The sequence below is a fragment of the Lethenteron reissneri genome, chromosome 27 (assembly GCF_015708825.2).
Source record: "Lethenteron reissneri isolate LAM-NWPU_2019-01 chromosome 27, ASM1570882v1, whole genome shotgun sequence".
In the NCBI taxonomy this organism is placed as follows: domain Eukaryota; kingdom Metazoa; phylum Chordata; class Hyperoartia; order Petromyzontiformes; family Petromyzontidae; genus Lethenteron; species Lethenteron reissneri.
The window spans coordinates 18,303,999-18,331,003 of record NC_083805.1 but is presented as its reverse complement, the minus strand read 5'-3'; the positions used below and the strand labels follow the sequence as shown (position 1 = coordinate 18,331,003).

Sequence of the window (27,005 nt, the reverse complement as noted above, 5' to 3'; positions counted from 1 at the left end):
ATCATGAAGATCCCTAATGAATGTGAGCAGGGAATCAGGGACTCCCAAAGCACGAAGAAAACCCAGAGCCCTGTCCTATTGATGGTATCATAGCCCTTGACCAGGTCAATAAAGCAGTGATGTAGATCCTGTTAAAATTCCTTAAATTTCTCCTGTAGCAAACGAACATAGATTATGGCGTACATGCAGGTCCACCCTGGCGTTTCACCACATTGGGGCTCTGCAAGCCTATCCTCAGCGTTCCTTGCAAAACAATGTTGAATAATTTTTGCTAGGACATTTCCCAGTACACTGAGGAGGAAGATACCTCTCTAGTTGTTACAGTCTGTGTGATCCCTCTTCTTAAATATCGGGAGCACCAGAGCTTATTAAACCTGCAAACCAGTCCCTGAGGGTCGGAGATCAAATCACAGTTCTTTTTCCTAAGGATTGTGATAGGTGTGGCTCTGCAAGTAATCGTTTTGAAGGAATTTAAGAATGGCTTGTGATCACGAGCTACTGACGCAGATACCATCTTCTTAGCAACTCGTCACCACCACTCTGAACAATGGCTGCGGTAAGCCTCCGCATTTTCCGATGTGGGATGCTGTAGATGATTGGTGTGGGCCTGTAACTTTTTATCAGCCAGCCGGAACACTTCCTCTGTTAGTCAGAGACTCTGGGGAGGTCTGGACCGCATACCCAAAGCAGCTATTGCAGCTGTATGAGCCACAGTCTTGAACCTCACCAATGTTCACTCCGCATCAAGAGGAGGGTGGACGATGATAATATTCTTGCTTGCAAGTTTCACAAGTTAGCTGTGACCATGCAATTGGGTTTTGAATGGGGTCTAAATGGACACCCACCACCAGAGTGAAAAAATGGTATGCATATTTTACTGATTACAAGACGATGATCAGTGAGCAGATCATCTTCACGGTAGGTTCTGGTGGCAAGGATATTCACCTGCATCCACTGTTCCATCACTAAAAAACCAGCAGATGTTCCTATTTGTACCCGGCGTGCATCCATGAAGCTGTGTGAATGTGTCAATGCAGGAAACGCCTGTTGGTGATTACAAACCCATGGGCTGCACAGCAGTCGAGCAGCCTCCTACCGTTATTGAACTTATCAGGCCCATGCCTTCGAATCACTCCAGCCCAGGTGCCTGCGTCATGACCAACTCTGGAATTAAAGTTACCCAAAAGGATGACTATCCAGAAGGACCATTGCAGGCACCTGGAACAGGAGGTCATAAAAAGCTTCTGACTCATCGGCCTTGCCTGCATCCCTCCAACTGATGTTCATCTTCGGTGGGGGGTGTAAGCCTGGGACTTACAGCTTCCCACACCGTCCCCCAAAACTCCATCGCCCCCTTCATTAAACTGTTCAGAAGAAGAGCCACTCCCTGTGGTTTGGCTTCTTTCTGCCCCAAATAGAGGACTGTTCACCCCTCAAATTGAATGGAGCCAGAACTAGTCCACAGCACCTCCTGAATAGCACAAAGATCCAGGCGAAACCGGTATAGCTCCCGACAGAAGAATGGCATCCTCTACTGCATAGTGAGCATTTGAATATTCTACATGGCCACTCGCAGTGGCTTTTTGCCATTTCTGGAGGAACTCTAAGGGTGCGTGTTCAGTCTCCTGGTTCCGCAAAATGGGGCTTGACCAAGAGCTGTCATAGGTGCCTGTCCCCTCCCGAGGCATCTGGCACAAGCTTAGTTTGATATTTAATTGAAGGTGGAGGGGTCACCAGCCCCTCTCACCCCAATCACCCGTCCAGAGCCACCATTGGCCGCTGTGGTGGCTACGAGTGCCACGAGGGGAACAGCCGTTGGCATTGCTTCCACAAGCAAATGCAATATCGTCCTTTACTGAGACCACTTGGCAGCACCCTCCTGACAAAAGAGTGCTGAGACTCGTTGAGCATTTCCAGGGTAAACCAGCGTAAATAAATATATTCAAGATTTAAACATTTAAAATATGTCTGTTTCACTGTCAATCATTCAACATTGCTCTGTGTGGAAACACGGTACAGTCTATGAAGGCGTTACTGTCTGGTCCAGATTGTATGGTGCATTGGCAGTGGTGCACAAGCAGATTTAACAAATCAAGATCAGACTTAACAAATAAATATTCAACACTTTTGTCCATGACACTGAGGTTTTAAACAATAATCGGTGACATTATGGATCGTGGCCTTTCTTGAAAGCACATACGCAGAGGTCTGAGAGAGATAGACAGCTGGGAGCTGCACTTAGTTTCCATGAGCATTTGAAGATCTGTTTCTTTTTTAAGTAAAACGGTCATCACAAAATATTTCCAAGTTTGAATTATCATCAGGCACCATGGTGTGAAGTGCAGTCTCAAACCGCGAATCACACCATCTCTCTGGCCTCTCTATTTAATGAGATCTGAGGAAGGGTTATTGCCTGAAACGTCACAGCTATGCATTTATTTTTTAGGGCACAGTGTTGCGGATGAGTGTGTGGAGATTTTTTTTGTGGACCAGACGTTACTTGAATGGACGCTTAGGTAGCTCTGTGATATTTGCATCTGCAGATTGTTCTCTAACATGAAGCATTGTACTTCAAATAGATGTGAGCACAGTACCTCTTCCAGAGGTTCATTCCCACTGCTCATGTAACCATCGTGAGTTTTTCCACAGACCTCGCCGTTGTCACCCAATCAAAGGAGACCCGTCAGCAGCATGGTTCTTCTGTCCTACTCTTACACCTGCAAGATCACGGAAATTAGACACATGCTGGTCGAGTGGTTCAGGACCAAAGACGGACACGATGAGGTGTGTCACGATCACACTTGCACAGTCTTATCTACGCCCTCTGCTTAGAAAGATGATGACATGTTTTTTTTCAGACACCAGTGTAATAGTATCCAGTTCTCTGCTCTATCTCTCATCCGAACAAGAGCCATTGTCCAAAATATTGGCTCATCTTTTTATGTTAGAATGCAGCGTTAGTGATGTATAATGTCAACTATTTAAATAATGTTTAAAATAATGACAGCTATTTAAATGATAACCAATATTATTCATAATAAAGGTGTTTTGGGTTAGATTGCGTAATTATAAATTTGACGTTAACCCACCACCCGACATAGCCAATTAGTAAGGTTTGTCACTAGTTCAGCACACCGGTGTGTTGGAGAGTAAACAACGTTTGTTATGGATAATATTAGTCGGGAAAGCCTACGTTTTAAACTATGTATTATGAGTACACACATTTCCACCCTCGAATCGTATCATTTATCTGTGTGCGTTATCACCTTTGTCGACCACAGGGTGTATAAGATTATAAACAGAAAGAAAAGCCATAGACCATTGCAGGTGACGTGGGTGGGTGATGAGTTCAAGTGTAACGCCTCCATCACCATCAGCAACATCCAGACCCATGACGTTGGACGATATCGCTGTGAGATCACGGTTTATCGATACGACAGGCCAAGCATGGAAGACATTGGGTATCTGCAGCTGAACGTTCACAATGGACCAGGCTTGCATTATGTCCTCCTTGGATCTAGTTAACATCCACTACTTCATCATTCTCCCCATAACCCAAAGCTATAATTCAAATTCGTTCAATTCCTAAGACCCAGAACTTCACAACCACTGATTGTCATCCACCCTGTGCTACAGGCTCTGTTGTTCCTCACAGATGTCACATCCTATAGTGTATACACCTAGACTCCTTCTTCACATTTTAGAGATTGCTTGTACGATCATGTCACCGCCTGGCTACATTCCAGCTCTTCTGTGAGTCCTCGGCGATTCTGAGATGCGTGATTAATGGCAACGCTGTATAAAACTAAACGTTATTGTTATAATTTAATTGCTGATTAAGCATGTGCAGTGGATATGGAGATAGCTCAAGACAGGAATTAGCGGTGAAGGAGGTGCACAGAGAATACAGAGATCAAACGATTGGGGGAAATGCCGTAATGGGACTGTCTTCGCACATGAGTTTGTGGTGGAGGCACCAGGGTGGAGACAGGGGCAGGCCAAGAGCAAGGGAGTAGAAGTAGTGAACGCGGATTCAAGAGACTGGGGAGTGGATACGGAGGTGGCCCAAGACAGCAATGAGCAGAGCATGAAGGCAAAGACCACACAAGATGAGGAGGAAATGGCAGGAAGAGGAAGGAGATGTAAATTGTGTGCATCTGTTGGGTATTCACGTCTTTCTGTGTCATGTGTGTTTAATAGAACCAACAGATACAACTCCCATGCCAACTCAAGCTCCAGCTTTATCACATGTAGTTTGGATCGCCCTTGGAGTCATTGCTGCTCTGGTTGCGGTTGCTGGAGTGTTTTTTTTTCTACTGGAACAAGAGACCATGTCATCCAAGGGAAACAGAAACCCTGTGAGTACCGACCGCACCTGCACCAACACTTCACAGTGAGTGATAGAACACGGCTCATAATGGCCATGTCACTTACCCTGAGCATGCCCTCTCCAAGGGCCTGCGTTTAACTCCAGCTCACCACCTGCCCATGATTGAACTGTGCTCAGTGGAGCCTGCCTAAGCTCCTGGCAGTTGAAACCCCTGAGTTAGACTCTCAGTCGTGGAAATTGTCAGTGACAGATGTTTCATGTGAGTGGGGGTTGTGATGTAAGACTGTGCTAATCATAGAGGATGCTTGATGCATCATCTCCTATCAATGGGTTCTAACGTGGTTAAATAAAGGATGTCCGCCAAATAAGGGTCATTGATTGTTATGGTCAATAGTTCTAGGCGGGTGACAGGCAGGTGTGTGCCTGGGTTAGACTCCCAACCATGCCAATGACACATGCTGCACGTGGGTGAGGGTGGGGATGTGCGATTGACACATGTACACTTATGTCTCAACAGGGAATACGAACTAAAGGAAATTAACCCAGTTGTATTAGATGTAGGAGGAAGATCAGGTGAGATAGGCATGAAGCAGGAGCCACTCTTATCATTCACCAGCACGGGTCTGCATTGATTACGTAACTGTGTGTGTCTTCTTTGTGTATGTAGGTGTGTGTGTGTGTTTAGGTGTGAGGGACAGAGAGTGGTGACTGTGCAGAATGCGCTATATGACATCATTACAACTGTGGACCACAGGACAGGTTCCGCAGGATTAGAAGGATACCCTGGTGGTTCCCCTCTTTAGAAAAGGGAGACCACACAAATTGTAACTACAGAGGCAACTCCTTCCTCAATGTGCTGGGAAAGGTCCTGGGAAGGATTATTCAACATCCCCTTGCTGGGCAATTTGGTTTCAGACCAGGGTGGTCCTGCACAGATGCCTTTTTATCTCTCTGTCTGCTATCGCAGAGGTGTAGGGGGTTCCAACAAGATTTACATCTCTGCCTTATTGATCTTGTCAAGGCCTAAGATCCCTTTAACAGGACAGGGCACTGGGCTGTTCTCACAATTACTTGAAAGATCTGGAAACATCCCCACTGGCGAACTCCTCCGGTGGGCAAGGCTGCATTGGCTGGGTCGTGTCGCCCACATGCCCAGCCAACGCATGCCAAACAGCGCTTGTTTGGCCAGATAGAGGGGACTAAACAGGCACGGCATGGACTAGAGAAGACATGGACTGATGTGGCACAGGTGAATGTGGGAGCTGTGTGGACTTGCCGATGACTGGTACAAGCAGTGTTAAGATCAGCCTCTATGGAGGAGGCTTGGAAAGGACGCTACTGGGCAGTTGGAGGCAGTCGCCCTGCAGCAACAACCAGAGACATGATTTCCATTCTTGGTTGCAAAGTAATATGAGCATTGAGTTTTTTGCTAGAATGACTCAGGTGTAAATTAGTACCTAGTACTGGGTGTAAACATCAACTTACTTTAACAGGTGCTCACTAATATCACTCATGCCTAGAGTATATAGTGGCTACAAGTAGAGATCATAGGGTAAAATGTGTTTATGAAGAACCATGCTAGAAGTGAATATGCATATAATGCTGTGTATACACGTGACTATAGACAACGAAAATATTATACACTCCTGCAATGTGTGGAGTTTGTGTTCTCCCACCGTTCTGTATGGATTTCCTCTGGGATATACCGAACTACTGTCGTGGGCTCCATTTCAATAATATAAATAAAGGGCTTCTGATATCCTCTTTTCAACTTCTAAGGTTCTAACTATGTGTGTTCTCTCTCTCTCTCAAACACTAAACCAGAAATAGTAGTGATTTGTAGTTTGAGCCTCGAGTCTTGGTGTCTTTTTAAAGAGTGCAACGGTGTTAGAGACATGGAACCAGAAACTCAATGGTGCTGGTTTGATTGCCATTTGGCGTGCGTAACCCTGGGGTTCAATCCGGGTTCAACCACTGCCTGTAATTAAACTGGGTTCTCAAGTGGAGTGGTCACCATCGACTTACAAAGAGACCCATAGGCTCACACGTTGTCACATAGACTCACATAGAGATAATATATAATAGATATAATTTCCAGTTGAGATCGAGATCAGATGGATTATGCTATCTTAAAATATGCAGTGCATATTGCCTGATGAGTTAATCGCAGTTAATCAATATGATGCCTTGAATAAGCATGTACTTAAAAGGTGTATTGCTTAATAATATGCATGGTTATGTTCCTCAGTGTTAATAGCCTACATTAATGTAAACATTCACACCGAGAGAAGGGACGTGTTTAGGGAAAGTGTTGTTATTCATTTTAATCAGCTGTCCTGTGAAATATAATCATCTGGTTTGTAAAGAGGTAAACTACCTGACTGATGATGGCATTTCTATTGTGGCGTTGTTCTCGAACGTGTGGGTGTTGTCTACATTGAAAGACACAAACTTGAACTATTGATGCACAAATAACAGCACTCTGTTGCTAACATTGACACTATTCAAGCTAAAGTAACAGCACTCCGGTGCTAATATCGACACTATTTATGCACAAGTAACAGCATTTCGGCTAACATCAACAAACACACACACACACCTGCATTTTGCAGGATGTTGTTGAGAGAAGTGTTTTGCTGTATTTCGCTTTGGTGATGAGTAAATACTGTACTGAAAACCTGCCATCTGCTTCAGTGTCCAACCTGTCATCAATACAAAGATAAGTTACTCTGCACAGGTAACGTGAATCGGGGCAACCACCCCGGGCTCCAGTCTTTGGGGGGGCCCGTGCTTCAAGGTCAAGGATTATAAGGTTGCGCTCATTACACACAAAGTACTTGCCACAATTTCGATTTAAAGCTTTCGTAACTGCAGGGATTCATCTTCTTGGTTCTTTCGGTAAAGTCACGTAGAAGGGAAATAATAAAATAATAAAAAGCAAAAATTTAAATAAAACATAATAAAAAAAAATGATTATGTTAAATTTTTATTATTTTATTATTTCCCTTCTACGTGACTTTACCGAAAGAACCAAGAATATACTTTCCACAAATGAACCACAATACCTTGCTCATCTCGTCAAGGAGCACAAACCATCATCACGCAAACTCTGGTCACCCTCACAGCAGCGGCTTTTGGCTATCCATCGAAAGAAGATGGTCACCGCATTGCACGCTTTTTGATGCACTTCTGCGGCCATCTGGAACGCTCTACCTTCCAATATTAGGAAGCCACTGGAGCTATGCACTTTTACATCTAGATTGAAAATAAACTTCTTTAGAACTTATTTTTGTCTTTAGTTTGTTGTCCTTCCCCGCACCTGCGATTAGCACGGTTGGCTACGTACAGTGTGAAAGAAGTTCAACACACATACAGGACGTAATACTTATCGTTTAGTTTGAGGGGTCAGGGGGCCCACAGTGCGGTTTGCCCCGGACCCCACACCCCCTTATAGATGGCCCTGACTCTACACCACAGATTCTCCCAGTGAATTACATTTCCCTGTACATGGCAACTTCTGTATCTCATCTCTGGAAGCTGTAATTTTTTAACTTTCCCCATCATTTCTTCACCGACAACACCCAGATTTTTCTTTCCCTCCTTTACCAATCACTTGTCCTACCATATTCCTGATTGATTAACAAATGTCCAATCCTGGATGTAACGCCACTACCTCTACATCAGTTCTTCCAAAACTCAAATTCCTTTCTTCCCTATTCCCCACTCCCCTCCACCCTGTAGTACCATATCATTGCCTCCCTTCCCCCTCACTCCTCCCATGTCCTCTGCTTGCAACCTCAGCGTCATCTTCAACTCCTCCTTCTCCAAGCACATTCTTTTGGTCTTTCGGTGAAGCCACGTAGGTAGAAAACATAACATAAAAATCACGACGTTTCGATCACAACACAAGCAATCATCATCAGGTAAAAAATTGCGGGAGAGCTGCTGAGGGAGAATGTTCTAAAGGTTTGAGATGGGTGTAGCCCAAGGGTCATAAGCGATGTGGGCGGGGCTAGTGATGGAATTTGCATGTAAATGTAAGATCGGGTAGAAAAATCCAACTACATCTCTGCCACGGTTCATGCGTGCGACTCTCACCTCTTCAACATTGGCGAAATCTGTCCCCTCATCTAACTGTCTGCTGCTAAACTCCTGGTTCATTCCCTCACACCTTGACTACTGCAATTAACTTTTTCTCGGCCTTCCTGCCTATGCCTTCACACCTCTAATAACAGATATAAAATGCCTCTGCCTAGATCATATTTAACCTCCCTCATAATTCCCACACTTCTGCTCTCCTTTCCCTACTCCACTGACATGACCAAGTGAGCAGCATGGTACGGATCGCTCCTACCTCTATTCACTTCTACCCGTAATCATCCCAAACAGATTTATTTTTAGTCTTCTAGTCTCTTGTTTTCCTCAGTGAACGTAGAAAGGGCCTTCCGATGATCAAACCTCCGGTATCAAGGAAGGAAAGGTCAAGCACCTCGTCCACTGAGACCCAGGCCTAGGTACCACTCCAGATGGCCTGCCTCGTTACTAGGAAAGAGTTTCCCCATATTGAATGGAGACCAGAGCTCCCAGCAGAAGGCCAAGACATCATCCCCACCGGAATCCCCTATCGAGATCTGGCCAGAGACCATGGAGGAAGGTTTGAAAGAGATGCTACAAACCGTGCTGGAAAGCGTGGATGGGATCGCCAACATCCTTCATAGATTAGAAGAGAGAATAAATGAACTTTGCTGGAGGGTCAAGAAGCAGGAGAAAATGACCAAATTTCTCCTGTCCGCCATGGAAACGCAGGTGGCATAGTAAAAGGTCCTGAAACTAGGCTGTCAGAACTGGAGGCAGCATTCAACAGGTTGAATGTGAAGGGTCGGGAGAACCAACTAAAGGTCTACTACATCCTGGAGGGAGTGGAAGGGAGCTCTTCTCAGGGGACCCTAATGTAAATCTGCAGGCACCTTCCAGGAGCCCCCATGGGTCTGTAGATCCCCTGCCAATAAGACCGGAAGTGATTGTGTAGGCCTATCTAGTGGAAAGGAGAGGAGGGAGGACTCCATGGAGACTAACATCGCAAGACCTTGCCTCATCTTGATCATATTTGCAACATGGCACAGTGCCATGTAGGCGCTGAGGGCAGCGAGAAGCAGCCAAGGCCACTCTCTTGGAAGGGAAGTGGCCCTTCATAATCTCAGACCTCACTCTACTGGACACCAAGAGAAGGAACCTCCTGCCCCTGCACAGGGACCTGGTGGGACGAAAATGAATCCGTTCCCAGCTCCACGTCGGGGAAGGCAACTGGACTTACTCTCCCCGGGAGAGGCAATGGAGTGCATAGAGATGCACGGACTTCTGGCAAGAACCGAAGGGAGAGGAGAGCTGGCGCTAACTGGAGAGGTGTTGAGAGGGACCTGGTCAGCTGTAGCCGGGAGGGGTCATCACAGGACCGTGTCGGAGGTGTTTGCGCAGCGCAAGCCTGGCAGGAGGTCCCACTCACGTTGCCTTTGCTCTTTTCCTTTTCACCCCTGGTCCCTTTTTCTCCCACTCCGCGTTACCCATAAACAGAGACTACACCGTTACGTGTGATTATATCCAGGGTCACTCCCTATACCCAGAATAATGGCTATGACCAGCCAATTTTCCCAAAAATCCAACGTTTGAGGAGATGGTTTAATGCAGGTCCTTTTTGCCTTCCCCGTCCCTCTCGGCTCTTATCCCAGACATGGTGTGCTGCCCCCTCGATCCCCTTCTCTACCTAGAGTGTCCATCCACACAGATGCTTGGATGAAAGGAAACCCCCTAACTTATTCCAGAACGGGCCGAGGATGAGTCTCAGGAGGAGGTGCAGATCCGGGAGTACCGCATACTTCGGGTCTTGCTTAAGTAGTTCCTAGAGCGGCTAGAGGCACTGGTGTCCGAATATGGGAAGGCATCGGGGTACAAATTAAATGTAGCGAAATCTGAGTTAATGCCTCTTTTAACAACCCCCAAACCTCGAGATGACTTAATACCTTTTAAATTGTCCCCATCCCACATTAAATACCTGGGGATAGTAGTTCCCCTTCACTTAAGTCGCTCTTCTTGAAGAACCTTACCCCTGTGCTCCAGAAAACCATGACGTCATTGGCAGTTTGGGACGATGTCCCCTTTTCACTTCAAAACAGGTGTCACGTAATGAAAAGTATTGTCCTCCCCAAAATATTATACTTACTGCGGATGGTGTTCACACGGATCCCGAGAAGTTTCTTCAGGCGCTGCACTCCCGTATCTCCTCCTTCATCTGGAATCACAAGTTCGCTTACGTTGCCGACAGACTAGGGAGCCTTGGCTCTCCTAGACTTACGAAAATACTACAGGGCACTGGGCCTGCATAACGTAAAACAAATCTGGCATAATCCAACAAAACAGGGTATTTCCAAGAGTTGGGAAGAAACGTCGGTTAAACCATATTCCCTAGAGGGGATTGCCCTGGCCATAAACAATAATTAAGCTATCAATAATATTCCCCAATCCCAATTCTTCAGGTATCTCTAGATCAAAGACGCCATGGCGAAGTCGCCCCCAACAAAAAAATAGTTGTGCCACCCCACCCCATCATTGGTTGTATGGAAACCCCTATAAACAGCTACATACTGATAGAGGCTTATCGGCTCCAGGGAGAGGTGGTTTATGCTACCAGACCAGCAACTAAGAAAATGTGGGACATGTTCGTGCGCCATGAGATTCCACCGCAGACCTGGGCCATATCTGGCGAGTCCCTAAAGCTGGGCCAAGAACTCTCCCACTCAAGGTCATTCAATTTTAATTCATTCACGGAGCTTACTTGACGAATGAGAGCAGGGCAAAAGTCATGGAAGTCTCACCAGATTGCCCTGATGTCCACTGGGCACAATAAAAACTAATCCCCACGCTTTCTGGCTCTGCCCTGATGTTAAGAAAACTTTGCCATGAGGTAATGAGCTTTTTCAATGCATTGTATGGCACGAACTTCTTCCTATTGGTAAGAGGAGACACTGTGGGGTGTAAAACCCGGCATGGTATCGAAACACCAATATGCTCTGCTCCACCTTTTTAACATTATAGCCAGAAAGATTATTCTGGTTAACTGGAATAATCATGAGCCCCACACATGAATTTGCCTGCTTAGGGGCTGGGGGACCTAGCAGAAATAGTGACTCGGAGTAGTGGAGAAGTGCTAATGCACAATAGTCGCATTTATGTTGTTATATTTTAGGGCCATTCCCTGCTTTCCCCCCTCCTTTATTCCTTTCCCCTGCATGCTTGGAATCCCACTACGTGAGTTGGATGTACCCCTTACCCCCTCCCTTTTCCTAGTCATCCCCTCCCCCCATTAAAAAAAATAATTGTTCCCCCCCCCCATGCGATCTGCCTACATGAATGGGACAATACGCCCCCCCTCCCCACACCATTTCCTGCCCTTTCTTCAAATGAATTAGTCGTGTCGGGCTTGTCTGCCTTGCGGAAGATGTCACCTCTTTGTTTTTTCTACACAACGTGCTGTTGTGGGCCTGTGTTTTTGTCACAATTAAAACATTATTTAAAAAAAATCTCCACTTTTTCCAGGCAGGTAAGAATTAATGTATTGTCCCCCGTGGTCACCCTCACGATATGTGGATCAAACAAATCACTTGAGATACTGGTGTATGGCAGCCAGAGCAGTTTATTTTGACACGTAAGCGTTCGCGACCAATATTATTCATAATAAAGTTTTTGGGTTAGATCGTGTAAGTATAAATGTGTCAAAACTCTCCACCACCCGACAACCAATTCGTAAAGGATTTGTCACGTAAACAAAACGCCAAATAGTTACTACTTCAGCCCACCAGTGTGTTCGAGAGTAAATTCACAACATTTACAATTTGAGTATGACATTTCGCTGGTAATTACATCTAGCATCATCCGGCGATTTGCCAGAATAGTGAAGCAATACACCTGCTTCCGGTCTTAAATAGAGCAGGACAACGTCATCACTTGAACCCAATCAGGTGCAGAGATCAGAGGAGGGCGATTGCAATTGTAATAAAAGACTCGACCACGATGTCTGGCTTGGTGTCCTTTATTCGGTTCGTTGCTGTCTCTCACACGGCTGTCCTCCTTTGAGACTTTCCACACGGTGCCGACGCTGTTGTTACACCCGTCACCGCTAACAGCTCCGCTGTTGGTCTCCGTCGTTCCCGTAGCCTCTTAGCAGCCTCGCTGCTGTTACCCTCACGCAGCCCCCCTGGCTGTACTCGCTGCAGCTCCTCCTCGTGTCGCTCCCGTAGCCTCGGACAGCCTCGCGGCTGTTTCCCTGTTGCTCCCGTAGCTCCTAGCAGCCTTGCTGCTGTCTCCCATACACAGCCTCCCCGGCTATACTCCCTGCAGCTCCTCAACCGCTCTCTCTCTCCAGCAGCCCCACTGCTGTCTCCTCCCGCAGCTCCGCTGGCTGCTCCCTTAGTTGGTCACCGCTGGCCGACGGCGCCACTCTTCCCTGGCTTCGCCCTGCGTGGCCTTACCCTTGCTCAGTCTCCCACTCTCTCTCGTCTCCTTCCGGTTTCCTCCCCTAAGGACCCGAACCTTGCTCCCACGTCACATAACTCCACCTCTCCGTGACGTCACATCCGGGAGGTCGCTCGCGCCCGCATTACACCACCCTCCCCCGTAGAGAAAAACCCAGCCGACCTCGGCTGAACAATACCAACAGTAATGCGGGCGAAACCGACCTTGACACACCAAAGGACACCAAGCATGCAATATAACAGTAAGAACAATCAACACAACATAACAATCAACGAACGTACAAGAAGCAGGCAATAATTATAACAGTAAGAACAACAATGCAACATAACAATCAACGAAACACAAGGGATTTAGAACGTGTGCGGGTCGCCGGCCCGTCCCGGACGGTCGGCGGCCCACCCGCAGAGCGGGAACGTGACGGAGTATGAGGAGTGACAGGGCGTAATCCTCCTGTCGATGTTGGAGGTCCACCAACGTCCCGTGTCCCTGAAGAATTAGCCCCGGACGTGTCCCGCGACTGTGCCTGCAACGGGGTCGGAAGGGCCGCATGGCCCGGAGTTCCCGCAGTCCTGGCAGGCACCCTCCGAGCAGGGCTCTTCGTCACCTGCGGCGTCACGGCCGGTCTGTCTGGAACAGGCACGACAGGCGCTCTCGCAAGATCAATGGACGCAGGCAGGGGAGAGTCGGCAGCAACAGACCCCGGCAAGGCAACATTAGGAGATGACGTATCATGTAGGGGAGCAACATATGGTTTCAAGCGCGACGTGTGAACAAACCAGCGGCAAGATCCAATCTGAACACGCGCCGACTGAGGGTTGGGAACCTCAATGAGGCAGACGGGCCCTTGCCAAGGTTTGTGAAATTTAGGAGAGGTACCCGGCCGCACCTGCGGGCAATGGAGCCAGGCCAGGTCCCCAACCTTCCAGGGGCACTCCCCCTTGGAACGTCGAGCATACCTCTCGTTCCGGGCCTGGGCTTTGGCCGTAGCCGCGTGGGCACTCTCCCGCGCTTCCGAGACCTGGCGAACAGTGTCCCGAATGTAATCAGGGAGTGGTTTACGAGGTCCCCTCACACCGGTTCCCAACTGCACATCCATCGGCGGCACGTTTTCCCGACCATACATAAGGTAAAATGGCGAATAACCTGTAGCCGCATGAGGAGTCATCCGGTACGCCGAAAGTACCCCCGGGATGTGCAGGTCCCAATCCGATTGTTGTTCACTCACCGTATGGCACAGCATGGCAGACAATGTCCGGTTTAGCCGCTCAACCATACCATCCGTTTGCGGATGGTATGGGGACGTCCGTACTTTCTTAGTCCCAAGGCCCGCGCACACTTCCGCCAATAATTTAGAAGAGAAATTTCGGCCCTGGTCCGTGAGGAGTCTCTCAGGCGCACCCTTGTCCATAACGTACCTGAACAAAAAGGCGTCGGCAATGGTCGCGGCCGATTGGTCGGGCAACGGCCAGGCCATTGGCCAACGGGAGAGGTACTCAACCCCAACCAGCAAATATTTATTACCCCTCGCCGATGGTGGGAAAGGTCCCAAAATGTCTAGTGCCACCAGTTCATTAACCCGAGACACCTGAATTGACTGTATAGGCGGCACATAAGGATGTTTAGGTGGCTTACGTCGGGCACAATCAGGGCACGCGCGGACGTGCCCCACGACATCTGTCGCCATGCCGTGCCAAAAGTAATGACGTTGCAACGTCAATAAGGTCTTCTGCACACCCAGATGTAATAGCGTGTCACAATGGAGAGTTCTAATCTACTCGTATCGCAGGGACGCTGGCACAACCAGACGCCAGCGCTCCTGGAGACCTTCCCTCCACATGAGCAGACCATCTCGGAGCGCGGTTTCCGGTACCCCATCCATACCCGGACTCCCATTCTCCATTTTAGATCGCTTCCGCAAGGACAATAACGACTCATCCATCATCTGCTCCCGAATCCAAACAGACCGCGGCAGATTCAAAACCCCGTCAGTCGGCCCCGGTTCCATAGGAGCATCCGACTTCTCGACACCTAACGCCAGCGGCTGAGGGGGGGATAGACTGGGCGTACATCTATGCGTCCCCGACGCACATTTACAAGGGGAGCGCTGTGGCAATCTGGAAAGTGCGTCTGCGTTCGCATGGCGCACCCCCTTCCAATGGTGAATTTGGAAGGAAAATTCCTGCAGCGTGTCCAACCAACGCGCCAACTGGCCGGATGGCTGATCCATTTTAAGCGCATATTGCAAGGCCGCATGATCCGTACGCACGACAAAGGAACGACCGTAAAGGTAAGGTCGAAACTGACGTAGGAAAAAAACAACTGCGAGGAGTTCCCTGCGAGTGACACAGTAGCGGGTTTCCGCGGGAGACAAGACCCGGCTACCATACGCCACGACGCGCTCTACGCCCCCTTTAGACTGGGATAATACCGCGCCAATACCTGTGTCACTCGCGTCCGTATCAAGAATGAATGGAGGTGTAAGGGCCTCGCGATCGTCGCAAAATTCGGCACAAATCTTCGATAATACGAGGCAAATCCCAAAAACCGACGTACATCCCCCACGGTGGCCGGAGTTGGCCAATCCCGGACGCACGCCGTTTTTTCCGGGTCCGTGGACACCCCCTCAGCACTCACGATGTGCCCCAAATAACGGACGGACCGTTGCAGTAGGTGACATTTCTTTGGTTTGAATTTCAAATTCGTGGAGCGCATCCTCGTGAACACCGTCTCCAGCCGCCTTAAATGTTCATCAAATGTGCGGCTGAAGACAATAATATCGTCCAAATATATGAGACATGTCTCCCACTGCAACCCCGTCAACACGAGCTCCATCAGCCTTTGAAATGTGGCAGGGGCCGCATTCAGCCCCATTGGAAGGCAGTTGAATTGAAACAACCCCTGCGGCGTACGGAATGCGGTTTTCTCCCGTGAGGGCTCGTCAAGGGGAAGCTGCCAAAATCCTGAAGAAAGGTCCAGTGTAGAAAAGAACTTCGCCCCCGATAATGCATCGAGGGAGTCGTCCATACGCGGCAGGGGATACGCATCTGCTACCGATATCTTATTCAATTTGCGAAAATCAACACAAAATCGCAATGTGCCATCCTTTTTCTTAACCAAAACCACAGGCGCGCCCCATGGGCTGTTAGATGGTGATATAATGTCCGCAGCCAATATGTCTTCCACTGCCCCCCGAACGTGTTCCCGCTCGGCGGGACTCATTCGGTGCGAATTCAACCAAATAGGGGCAGCGTCGCCTGTATCAATATGATGGGAAAGCAACGAGGTGCGTCCCAAATCCAAATCATTGGAGCTGAACACATCCGAATACGTCAATAACAATTTGTGAAGCGCACCACGTTGATCCATGGACAGGGAAGAATTTCCGTCACATAAGTTAGCAATCCAGCGATCATCTGAAGCCACAGGCTCAGAAACACCAGCAACCACCCCCTGGCTGTGCGAACAATCCTGAGCCGTAAATGCCGTCGTGGCATGTGCCACAACCGTACCAGCCGGGACGCAGACGTTTTCCGCACCCGCATTGAGCACCTGTAAAAACGGTAATTGATCCGGCCGGACGATGGTCTGTGCCCCAACCAGCACCAATCCGGCCGTTCTCGAGGCTGACGGAGACAACAAAACCCCAACCGCTCCTAGCCGATCAGGCAGGGGCTTCCGATACCGCAAGGGAATAAGCATCTGTGAGCCAGGTGGGATGTCAACAGATGCCACGGACAGCGCCTGCACTTGTGCGGCTGAAGCAGGTCGCCCCCAAGACGACGGCAGAAACGAGATTTGACGGCCACCCGGCAGTTCAATACAATTCTCATTAATTTTGATCAAAATAGGCATCTTAGCCAGGAAATCAGTGCCCAATAAACAAGGAACTGCCAAGGACCTTGAAATCAACACAATGCCCGAGGCCGACACCTCCCCAATAGATATTTTAGCGTCCACCTGGCCCACGATGCCCATGCTACCCCCGTTCGCAGCGACGCACGACCCGTAAACCGGCCGCACGGCCCCGGGTGGGATGCCCAACAGATGGAAAATGACATCCGAAATAATAGTCGTGGACGCCCCGGAATCGACCAAAATGTGCACGTCCACCCCTTGTATAGACCCCGGTACAGTGGACGAACCCGTAGCGGCCGCGACAACCCTCCGTGCCAACTTGCGCCACTGCGTCACCGAGCGACAAGGCCCCGTCGATGGCCTCTCCTCCACAACAACATTTGAATCGCGCAACGAAGGTGATGGGTGAGGTGCAAAGCCTTGCCGGGTGTCTGGTGCGTGCCGACTTGCCTGTTTCGGAGGTTCCTTGGTCGGCTTGTCCGTTGATGAGGCCTCCTGTTGCGGCGGACCCGGGATGCGGGCCCAGCAGTCCTTTGCGTAGTGGCCCCTCCGCCCGCAGCGGAAGCATTCGACGTCGTTGCGCCGAAGCGCAGGCCTTGCATCCCGCCGGCCCCGTACCGGTGGTGCAGCGCGCGGGCCCGGCCCACCGCGTCCCGACCATGAACCGGAGGCGGCCGTCAGCTCCTGAGGGCCCCCCCCATTCGGCACGTAGACCGCCTCCGTAGGGTCCCAACCCAGAGCGCCACTCTCTGCGACGGGCCCCCCCGTCCACGCCGCGACTTGTTTCCACCGTCGGAGGTTGAATTGTGCATCGAGACATTTTGCCGCCGCCCGGGAAGTGAGCTTCTCATGCCCACACACAGGCATGGGAATCCCAAGATACCGAGACAGCTCGAGCATCTTGCCCAAGATGAGAGGCTCGAGCAGGTCAGGTGTTGTCTCTGGATATGCGGCCATGGCCAAATCAAGCACCGCACCCCTGTATGCAACGGGCGATTCCTCGGGCGCTCGTTGTCGTTGAGCAAATCGCCGATGCGCATCGTCAGGCGGCTCGTAGGCGTCGGCCATTTCTTCAAAAACTCCATATAATGTATTCTTCTTTTCGGCCTTTATGGAACAAAAAAATCTAACTGATTCGTCGTCCAGAAGAGTCGGCAACACTTCTAAGGCCTCAGCATCAGTCCACCTCGCTGAACGGACCGCCGCCAAGAATCTGCAGGCGAAAGCGCTCCAATCGCCGCCGATGGCGAATTCCTTGACTGTGGTAAGATGGCGACTCCGACTTCTCTTTACTCCGCCCTCCACCGATGGCTCCTCCGGTGGTAAATTCAAAATGGCGTCGAACCGCGGCGTGGTCAAGATGGCGGTTTCCCGCCGCGGAACGCGCAAGATGGCGGCCTCCTGCCGCGTGGCCGATGGCGTCGGAAGCGAAGATAATGTGGTGGCCTGTGGAGCACTCTCAGCTCTCACCGTCGCCGTCTTTGGCGTGACGAGATGACTCAACTGCGCCAGGACGTCCTTGAGAGTCTCCAGTTGCTCCGCCATCTGCTGCCATCGTGGATCAGCGTCCGATGTTGTTGGCGGGCCCGACACCGCGGCGACATCTTCAACTCCAGTCCCCGCGCTCGTTTCAGCAGGGTTCTCCTCCACCACCCCAGCAGAATCCATGGTTGGAGGGAAGTCGTCGTCGTCGGACGAAGAAGCCGATGCTGGCGCCGGAATAATTTTCTTTCTTACTTGCTTCGACATGCCGTTGCACTTCCGACACCAATGTAATAAAAGACTCGACCACGATGTCTGGCTTGGTGTCCTTTATTCGGTTCGTTGCTGTCTCCCACACGGCTGTCCTCCTTTGAGACTTTCCACACGGTGCCGACGCTGTTGTTACACCCGTCACCGCTAACAGCTCCGCTGTTGGTCTCCGTCGTTCCCGTAGCCTCTTAGCAGCCTCGCTGCTGTTACCCTCACGCAGCCCCCCTGGCTGTACTCGCTGCAGCTCCTCCTCGTGTCGCTCCCGTAGCCTCGGACAGCCTCGCGGCTGTTTCCCTGTCGCTCCCGTAGCTCCTAGCAGCCTTGCTGCTGTCTCCCATACACAGCCTCCCCGGCTATACTCGCTGCAGCTCCTCAACCGCTCTCTCTCTCTCCAGCAGCCCCACTGCTGTCTCCTCCCGCAGCTCCGCTGGCTGCTCCCTTAGTTGGTCACCGCTGGCCGACGGCGCCACTCTTCCCTGGCTTCGCCCTGCGTGGCCTTACCCTTGCTCAGTCTCCCACTCTCTCTCGTCTCCTTCCGGTTTCCTCCCCTAAGGACCCGAACCTTGCTCCCACGTCACATAACTCCACCTCTCCGTGACGTCACATCCGGGAGGTCGCTCGCGCCCGCATTACACCACCCTCCCCCGTAGAGAAAAACCCAGCCGACCTCGGCTGAACAATACCAACAGTAATGCGGGCGAAACCGACCTTGACACACCAAAGGACACCAAGCATGCAATATAACAGTAAGAACAATCAACACAACATAACAATCAACGAACGTACAAGAAGCAGGCAATAATTATAACAGTAAGAACAACAATGCAACATAACAATCAACGAAACACAAGGGATTTAGAACGTGTGCGGGTCGCCGGCCCGTCCCGGACGGTCGGCGGCCCACCCGCAGAGCGGGAACGTGACGGAGTATGAGGAGTGACAGGGCGTAATCCTCCTGTCGATGTTGGAGGTCCACCAACGTCCCGTGTCCCTGAAGAATTAGCCCCGGACGTGTCCCGCGACTGTGCCTGCAACGGGGTCGGAAGGGCCGCATGGCCCGGAGTTCCCGCAGTCCTGGCAGGCACCCTCCGAGCAGGGCTCTTCGTCACCTGCGGCGTCACGGCCGGTCTGTCTGGAACAGGCACGACAGGCGCTCTCGCAAGATCAATGGACGCAGGCAGGGGAGAGTCGGCAGCAACAGACCCCGGCAAGGCAACATTAGGAGATGACGTATCATGTAGGGGAGCAACATATGGTTTCAAGCGCGACGTGTGAACAAACCAGCGGCAAGATCCAATCTGAACACGCGCCGACTGAGGGTTGGGAACCTCAATGAGGCAGACGGGCCCTTGCCAAGGTTTGTGAAATTTAGGAGAGGTACCCGGCCGCACCTGCGGGCAATGGAGCCAGGCCAGGTCCCCAACCTTCCAGGGGCACTCCCCCTTGGAACGTCGAGCATACCTCTCGTTCCGGGCCTGGGCTTTGGCCGTAGCCGCGTGGGCACTCTCCCGCGCTTCCGAGACCTGGCGAACAGTGTCCCGAATGTAATCAGGGAGTGGTTTACGAGGTCCCCTCACACCGGTTCCCAACTGCACATCCATCGGCGGCACGTTTTCCCGACCATACATAAGGTAAAATGGCGAATAACCTGTAGCCGCATGAGGAGTCATCCGGTACGCCGAAAGTACCCCCGGGATGTGCAGGTCCCAATCCGATTGTTGTTCACTCACCGTATGGCACAGCATGGCAGACAATGTCCGGTTTAGCCGCTCAACCATACCATCCGTTTGCGGATGGTATGGGGACGTCCGTACTTTCTTAGTCCCAAGGCCCGCGCACACTTCCGCCAATAATTTAGAAGAGAAATTTCGGCCCTGGTCCGTGAGGAGTCTCTCAGGCGCACCCTTGTCCATAACGTACCTGAACAAAAAGGCGTCGGCAATGGTCGCGGCCGATTGGTCGGGCAACGGCCAGGCCATTGGCCAACGGGAGAGGTACTCAACCCCAACCAGCAAATATTTATTACCCCTCGCCGATGGTGGGAAAGGTCCCAAAATGTCTAGTGCCACCAGTTCATTAACCCGAGACACCTGAATTGACTGTATAGGCGGCACATAAGGATGTTTAGGTGGCTTACGTCGGGCACAATCAGGGCACGCGCGGACGTGCCCCACGACATCTGTCGCCATGCCGTGCCAAAAGTAATGACGTTGCAACGTCAATAAGGTCTTCTGCACACCCAGATGTAATAGCGTGTCACAATGGAGAGTTCTAATCTACTCGTATCGCAGGGACGCTGGCACAACCAGACGCCAGCGCTCCTGGAGACCTTCCCTCCACATGAGCAGACCATCTCGGAGCGCGGTTTCCGGTACCCCATCCATACCCGGACTCCCATTCTCCATTTTAGATCGCTTCCGCAAGGACAATAACGACTCATCCATCATCTGCTCCCGAATCCAAACAGACCGCGGCAGATTCAAAACCCCGTCAGTCGGCCCCGGTTCCATAGGAGCATCCGACTTCTCGACACCTAACGCCAGCGGCTGAGGGGGGGATAGACTGGGCGTACATCTATGCGTCCCCGACGCACATTTACAAGGGGAGCGCTGTGGCAATCTGGAAAGTGCGTCTGCGTTCGCATGGCGCACCCCCTTCCAATGGTGAATTTGGAAGGAAAATTCCTGCAGCGTGTCCAACCAACGCGCCAACTGGCCGGATGGCTGATCCATTTTAAGCGCATATTGCAAGGCCGCATGATCCGTACGCACGACAAAGGAACGACCGTAAAGGTAAGGTCGAAACTGACGTAGGAAAAAAACAACTGCGAGGAGTTCCCTGCGAGTGACACAGTAGCGGGTTTCCGCGGGAGACAAGACCCGGCTACCATACGCCACGACGCGCTCTACGCCCCCTTTAGACTGGGATAATACCGCGCCAATACCTGTGTCACTCGCGTCCGTATCAAGAATGAATGGAGGTGTAAGGGCCTCGCGATCGTCGCAAAATTCGGCACAAATCTTCGATAATACGAGGCAAATCCCAAAAACCGACGTACATCCCCCACGGTGGCCGGAGTTGGCCAATCCCGGACGCACGCCGTTTTTTCCGGGTCCGTGGACACCCCCTCAGCACTCACGATGTGCCCCAAATAACGGACGGACCGTTGCAGTAGGTGACATTTCTTTGGTTTGAATTTCAAATTCGTGGAGCGCATCCTCGTGAACACCGTCTCCAGCCGCCTTAAATGTTCATCAAATGTGCGGCTGAAGACAATAATATCGTCCAAATATATGAGACATGTCTCCCACTGCAACCCCGTCAACACGAGCTCCATCAGCCTTTGAAATGTGGCAGGGGCCGCATTCAGCCCCATTGGAAGGCAGTTGAATTGAAACAACCCCTGCGGCGTACGGAATGCGGTTTTCTCCCGTGAGGGCTCGTCAAGGGGAAGCTGCCAAAATCCTGAAGAAAGGTCCAGTGTAGAAAAGAACTTCGCCCCCGATAATGCATCGAGGGAGTCGTCCATACGCGGCAGGGGATACGCATCTGCTACCGATATCTTATTCAATTTGCGAAAATCAACACAAAATCGCAATGTGCCATCCTTTTTCTTAACCAAAACCACAGGCGCGCCCCATGGGCTGTTAGATGGTGATATAATGTCCGCAGCCAATATGTCTTCCACTGCCCCCCGAACGTGTTCCCGCTCGGCGGGACTCATTCGGTGCGAATTCAACCAAATAGGGGCAGCGTCGCCTGTATCAATATGATGGGAAAGCAACGAGGTGCGTCCCAAATCCAAATCATTGGAGCTGAACACATCCGAATACGTCAATAACAATTTGTGAAGCGCACCACGTTGATCCATGGACAGGGAAGAATTTCCGTCACATAAGTTAGCAATCCAGCGATCATCTGAAGCCACAGGCTCAGAAACACCAGCAACCACCCCCTGGCTGTGCGAACAATCCTGAGCCGTAAATGCCGTCGTGGCATGTGCCACAACCGTACCAGCCGGGACGCAGACGTTTTCCGCACCCGCATTGAGCACCTGTAAAAACGGTAATTGATCCGGCCGGACGATGGTCTGTGCCCCAACCAGCACCAATCCGGCCGTTCTCGAGGCTGACGGAGACAACAAAACCCCAACCGCTCCTAGCCGATCAGGCAGGGGCTTCCGATACCGCAAGGGAATAAGCATCTGTGAGCCAGGTGGGATGTCAACAGATGCCACGGACAGCGCCTGCACTTGTGCGGCTGAAGCAGGTCGCCCCCAAGACGACGGCAGAAACGAGATTTGACGGCCACCCGGCAGTTCAATACAATTCTCATTAATTTTGATCAAAATAGGCATCTTAGCCAGGAAATCAGTGCCCAATAAACAAGGAACTGCCAAGGACCTTGAAATCAACACAATGCCCGAGGCCGACACCTCCCCAATAGATATTTTAGCGTCCACCTGGCCCACGATGCCCATGCTACCCCCGTTCGCAGCGACGCACGACCCGTAAACCGGCCGCACGGCCCCGGGTGGGATGCCCAACAGATGGAAAATGACATCCGAAATAATAGTCGTGGACGCCCCGGAATCGACCAAAATGTGCACGTCCACCCCTTGTATAGACCCCGGTACAGTGGACGAACCCGTAGCGGCCGCGACAACCCTCCGTGCCAACTTGCGCCACTGCGTCACCGAGCGACAAGGCCCCGTCGATGGCCTCTCCTCCACAACAACATTTGAATCGCGCAACGAAGGTGATGGGTGAGGTGCAAAGCCTTGCCGGGTGTCTGGTGCGTGCCGACTTGCCTGTTTCGGAGGTTCCTTGGTCGGCTTGTCCGTTGATGAGGCCTCCTGTTGCGGCGGACCCGGGATGCGGGCCCAGCAGTCCTTTGCGTAGTGGCCCCTCCGCCCGCAGCGGAAGCATTCGACGTCGTTGCGCCGAAGCGCAGGCCTTGCATCCCGCCGGCCCCGTACCGGTGGTGCAGCGCGCGGGCCCGGCCCACCGCGTCCCGACCATGAACCGGAGGCGGCCGTCAGCTCCTGAGGGCCCCCCCCCATTCGGCACGTAGACCGCCTCCGTAGGGTCCCAACCCAGAGCGCCACTCTCTGCGACGGGCCCCCCCGTCCACGCCGCGACTTGTTTCCACCGTCGGAGGTTGAATTGTGCATCGAGACATTTTGCCGCCGCCCGGGAAGTGAGCTTCTCATGCCCACACACAGGCATGGGAATCCCAAGATACCGAGACAGCTCGAGCATCTTGCCCAAGATGAGAGGCTCGAGCAGGTCAGGTGTTGTCTCTGGATATGCGGCCATGGCCAAATCAAGCACCGCACCCCTGTATGCAACGGGCGATTCCTCGGGCGCTCGTTGTCGTTGAGCAAATCGCCGATGCGCATCGTCAGGCGGCTCGTAGGCGTCGGCCATTTCTTCAAAAACTCCATATAATGTATTCTTCTTTTCGGCCTTTATGGAACAAAAAAATCTAACTGATTCGTCGTCCAGAAGAGTCGGCAACACTTCTAAGGCCTCAGCATCAGTCCACCTCGCTGAACGGACCGCCGCCAAGAATCTGCAGGCGAAAGCGCTCCAATCGCCGCCGATGGCGAATTCCTTGACTGTGGTAAGATGGCGACTCCGACTTCTCTTTACTCCGCCCTCCACCGATGGCTCCTCCGGTGGTAAATTCAAAATGGCGTCGAACCGCGGCGTGGTCAAGATGGCGGTTTCCCGCCGCGGAACGCGCAAGATGGCGGCCTCCTGCCGCGTGGCCGATGGCGTCGGAAGCGAAGATAATGTGGTGGCCTGTGGAGCACTCTCAGCTCTCACCGTCGCCGTCTTTGGCGTGACGAGATGACTCAACTGCGCCAGGACGTCCTTGAGAGTCTCCAGTTGCTCCGCCATCTGCTGCCATCGTGGATCAGCGTCCGATGTTGTTGGCGGGCCCGACACCGCGGCGACATCTTCAACTCCAGTCCCCGCGCTCGTTTCAGCAGGGTTCTCCTCCACCACCCCAGCAGAATCCATGGTTGGAGGGAAGTCGTCGTCGTCGGACGAAGAAGCCGATGCTGGCGCCGGAATAATTTTCTTTCTTACTTGCTTCGACATGCCGTTGCACTTCCGACACCAATGTAATAAAAGACTCGACCACGATGTCTGGCTTGGTGTCCTTTATTCGGTTCGTTGCTGTCTCCCACACGGCTGTCCTCCTTTGAGACTTTCCACACGGTGCCGACGCTGTTGTTACACCCGTCACCGCTAACAGCTCCGCTGTTGGTCTCCGTCGTTCCCGTAGCCTCTTAGCAGCCTCGCTGCTGTTACCCTCACGCAGCCCCCCTGGCTGTACTCGCTGCAGCTCCTCCTCGTGTCGCTCCCGTAGCCTCGGACAGCCTCGCGGCTGTTTCCCTGTCGCTCCCGTAGCTCCTAGCAGCCTTGCTGCTGTCTCCCATACACAGCCTCCCCGGCTATACTCGCTGCAGCTCCTCAACCGCTCTCTCTCTCTCCAGCAGCCCCACTGCTGTCTCCTCCCGCAGCTCCGCTGGCTGCTCCCTTAGTTGGTCACCGCTGGCCGACGGCGCCACTCTTCCCTGGCTTCGCCCTGCGTGGCCTTACCCTTGCTCAGTCTCCCACTCTCTCTCGTCTCCTTCCGGTTTCCTCCCCTAAGGACCCGAACCTTGCTCCCACGTCACATAACTCCACCTCTCCGTGACGTCACATCCGGGAGGTCGCTCGCGCCCGCATTACACAATTATATAATGTTAATAATTATTTAATTAGTATGTGTCTCCTCTATAAGGCATTATAATATGTATTACTTAATACGCTTCCAGACGGCACTAAGTTTGCGCGGTTAAAATGATTTGCATGTCTCTCGATTTCAATAGATTTTCAAATTAGTCTTGGCCAGTAATCATTAGTTTTACACAACACTTCAACGTTATCAAAATCAATTGAGTGTTCTTGTTGGCAAACATGTTCTACAACTGCCGACAGTTGTATTTGAGGGTATTTAATATTTATTTGGTGTTTTTTTAATCTTACGCTGTCACATCCCGTCTGCCCAATATAACATCTGCCACATAAGCAATTAATCCGATATATACCTTCTGTTGATAATATTATTTAGACAAGTCATCTTTAGTATAAGATACTATTTTTTGGATGTTGTGTACCTTACCAAATCTTACTTTGATGTTTTGCTTTTGCAAAACTAGAGCTAATTTGTCAGTTAATCCCTCGATATATGGTATTTAATTTTTTTTAAAAATCTCATCGCTTTCAGCAGTATTGCTGTTCAATCTTGGTTTGACATTCAATGCTCTGTTCATTTGATAATTATTGTAGCCATTCAATCGTAGCACTTCTTTAACATGTGTAGTGAGTTCTAATCAGGCGCACACCAAGACTTGAAGGCAACACGTTTTATTCACTAACACAAACCAACACTATTCAACGTTCCAAGGTTAAATATGTAGATTCCGAGAAACTATGTACATTACACGTTAACTATGTAAGGTGGTGGCCACTGTTCCTAACCACCTAACCACTTGAACGGAATCACGATATGGTTGAACAAGAACAGCCGACACGCCGCCAGGTCGTCGTGTGCGGAGACTGAAGAGCGAGGATTGAAGAAGGCAACTTCTTTCCCGGGTTGAACAGCCACTCTCTCTCTCGGGACTCGGCTTATATCTTTTGTGGCGTGACCGGGCTCCACCCCTGGTCATGCCCTCTTCTCGATCCTTAGCGAAGGCTCTGGGTCCACATCACGTGGCCCGCTCACCCCCTTCTGGGAACCCCGTGCCCTCTCATCTGGTCACGTGCTCTCGCGGGTTCACCCAGACTGTCATGTCCTGACCCGACCTCCGTGACATCCGGAATCTGCCATCTAGTGAGCCATTATGTATAGTACACCCACTGTCACGATAGAATGGCTCATTTATGTTGTTACACGTTTAATCTCTCTCCTCAGACTTTCACCATCTGACACTGTTTAGCCCAATATATGATGACAGAGGATTTATGTGCAGGGCAATGATGCGAATCTGCATTCAGATGGGCATCAGTGTGCGTTCCCTTTCGGTAAACGTGTTATTTTATCATTCAGGCCGCGTCTGAGCAAAATATATAGGAAAGGGAGTGTGTTATTCACCTCCATTTCCATGGTGAACTGGATGGCATTGAGATGATTTAGAAATTCATTAAGTGTATCTTTACCATGTGGCCAGACAACCAAAGTGTCATTATCATATCTAAACCAAAATGATGGTATTAATGTACTTGAAGCAAGTGCTCTTGCTTCAAAGTTTTCCATGTACATATTTGCTATAGCAGGAGATAAAGGAGAGCCTGTTGCTGCTTCTACATTTTGTTTAAAGAAATCACCTCTGACACATATAAATTAGCAAAATATGTAACTAAACTAATACAGCCCTGCATCGGTGGGACATCTTCATTCTTAAGAAATTCAAAACATCGTGTGAATGTGATTAAAGATATTAAACTCCCTAATGATATTAAGGTGAGTTTTTATGTAATTT

General features: G+C 50.9%; 1 protein-coding gene across 1 annotated transcript in view; it reads left to right on the top strand.

The window, feature by feature from the left end:
• Positions 1-4,238: 4,238 nt before the first annotated feature.
• The window catches only part of LOC133348678 (uncharacterized), a 63,941-nt gene continuing 41,174 nt past the window's right edge, over positions 4,239-27,005 (top strand). The window contains exon 1 of the mRNA XM_061561620.1: positions 4,239-4,358. The gene's annotated coding sequence lies outside the window, so the exon portion shown is untranslated. The remainder of the gene's footprint in view (positions 4,359-27,005) is intronic.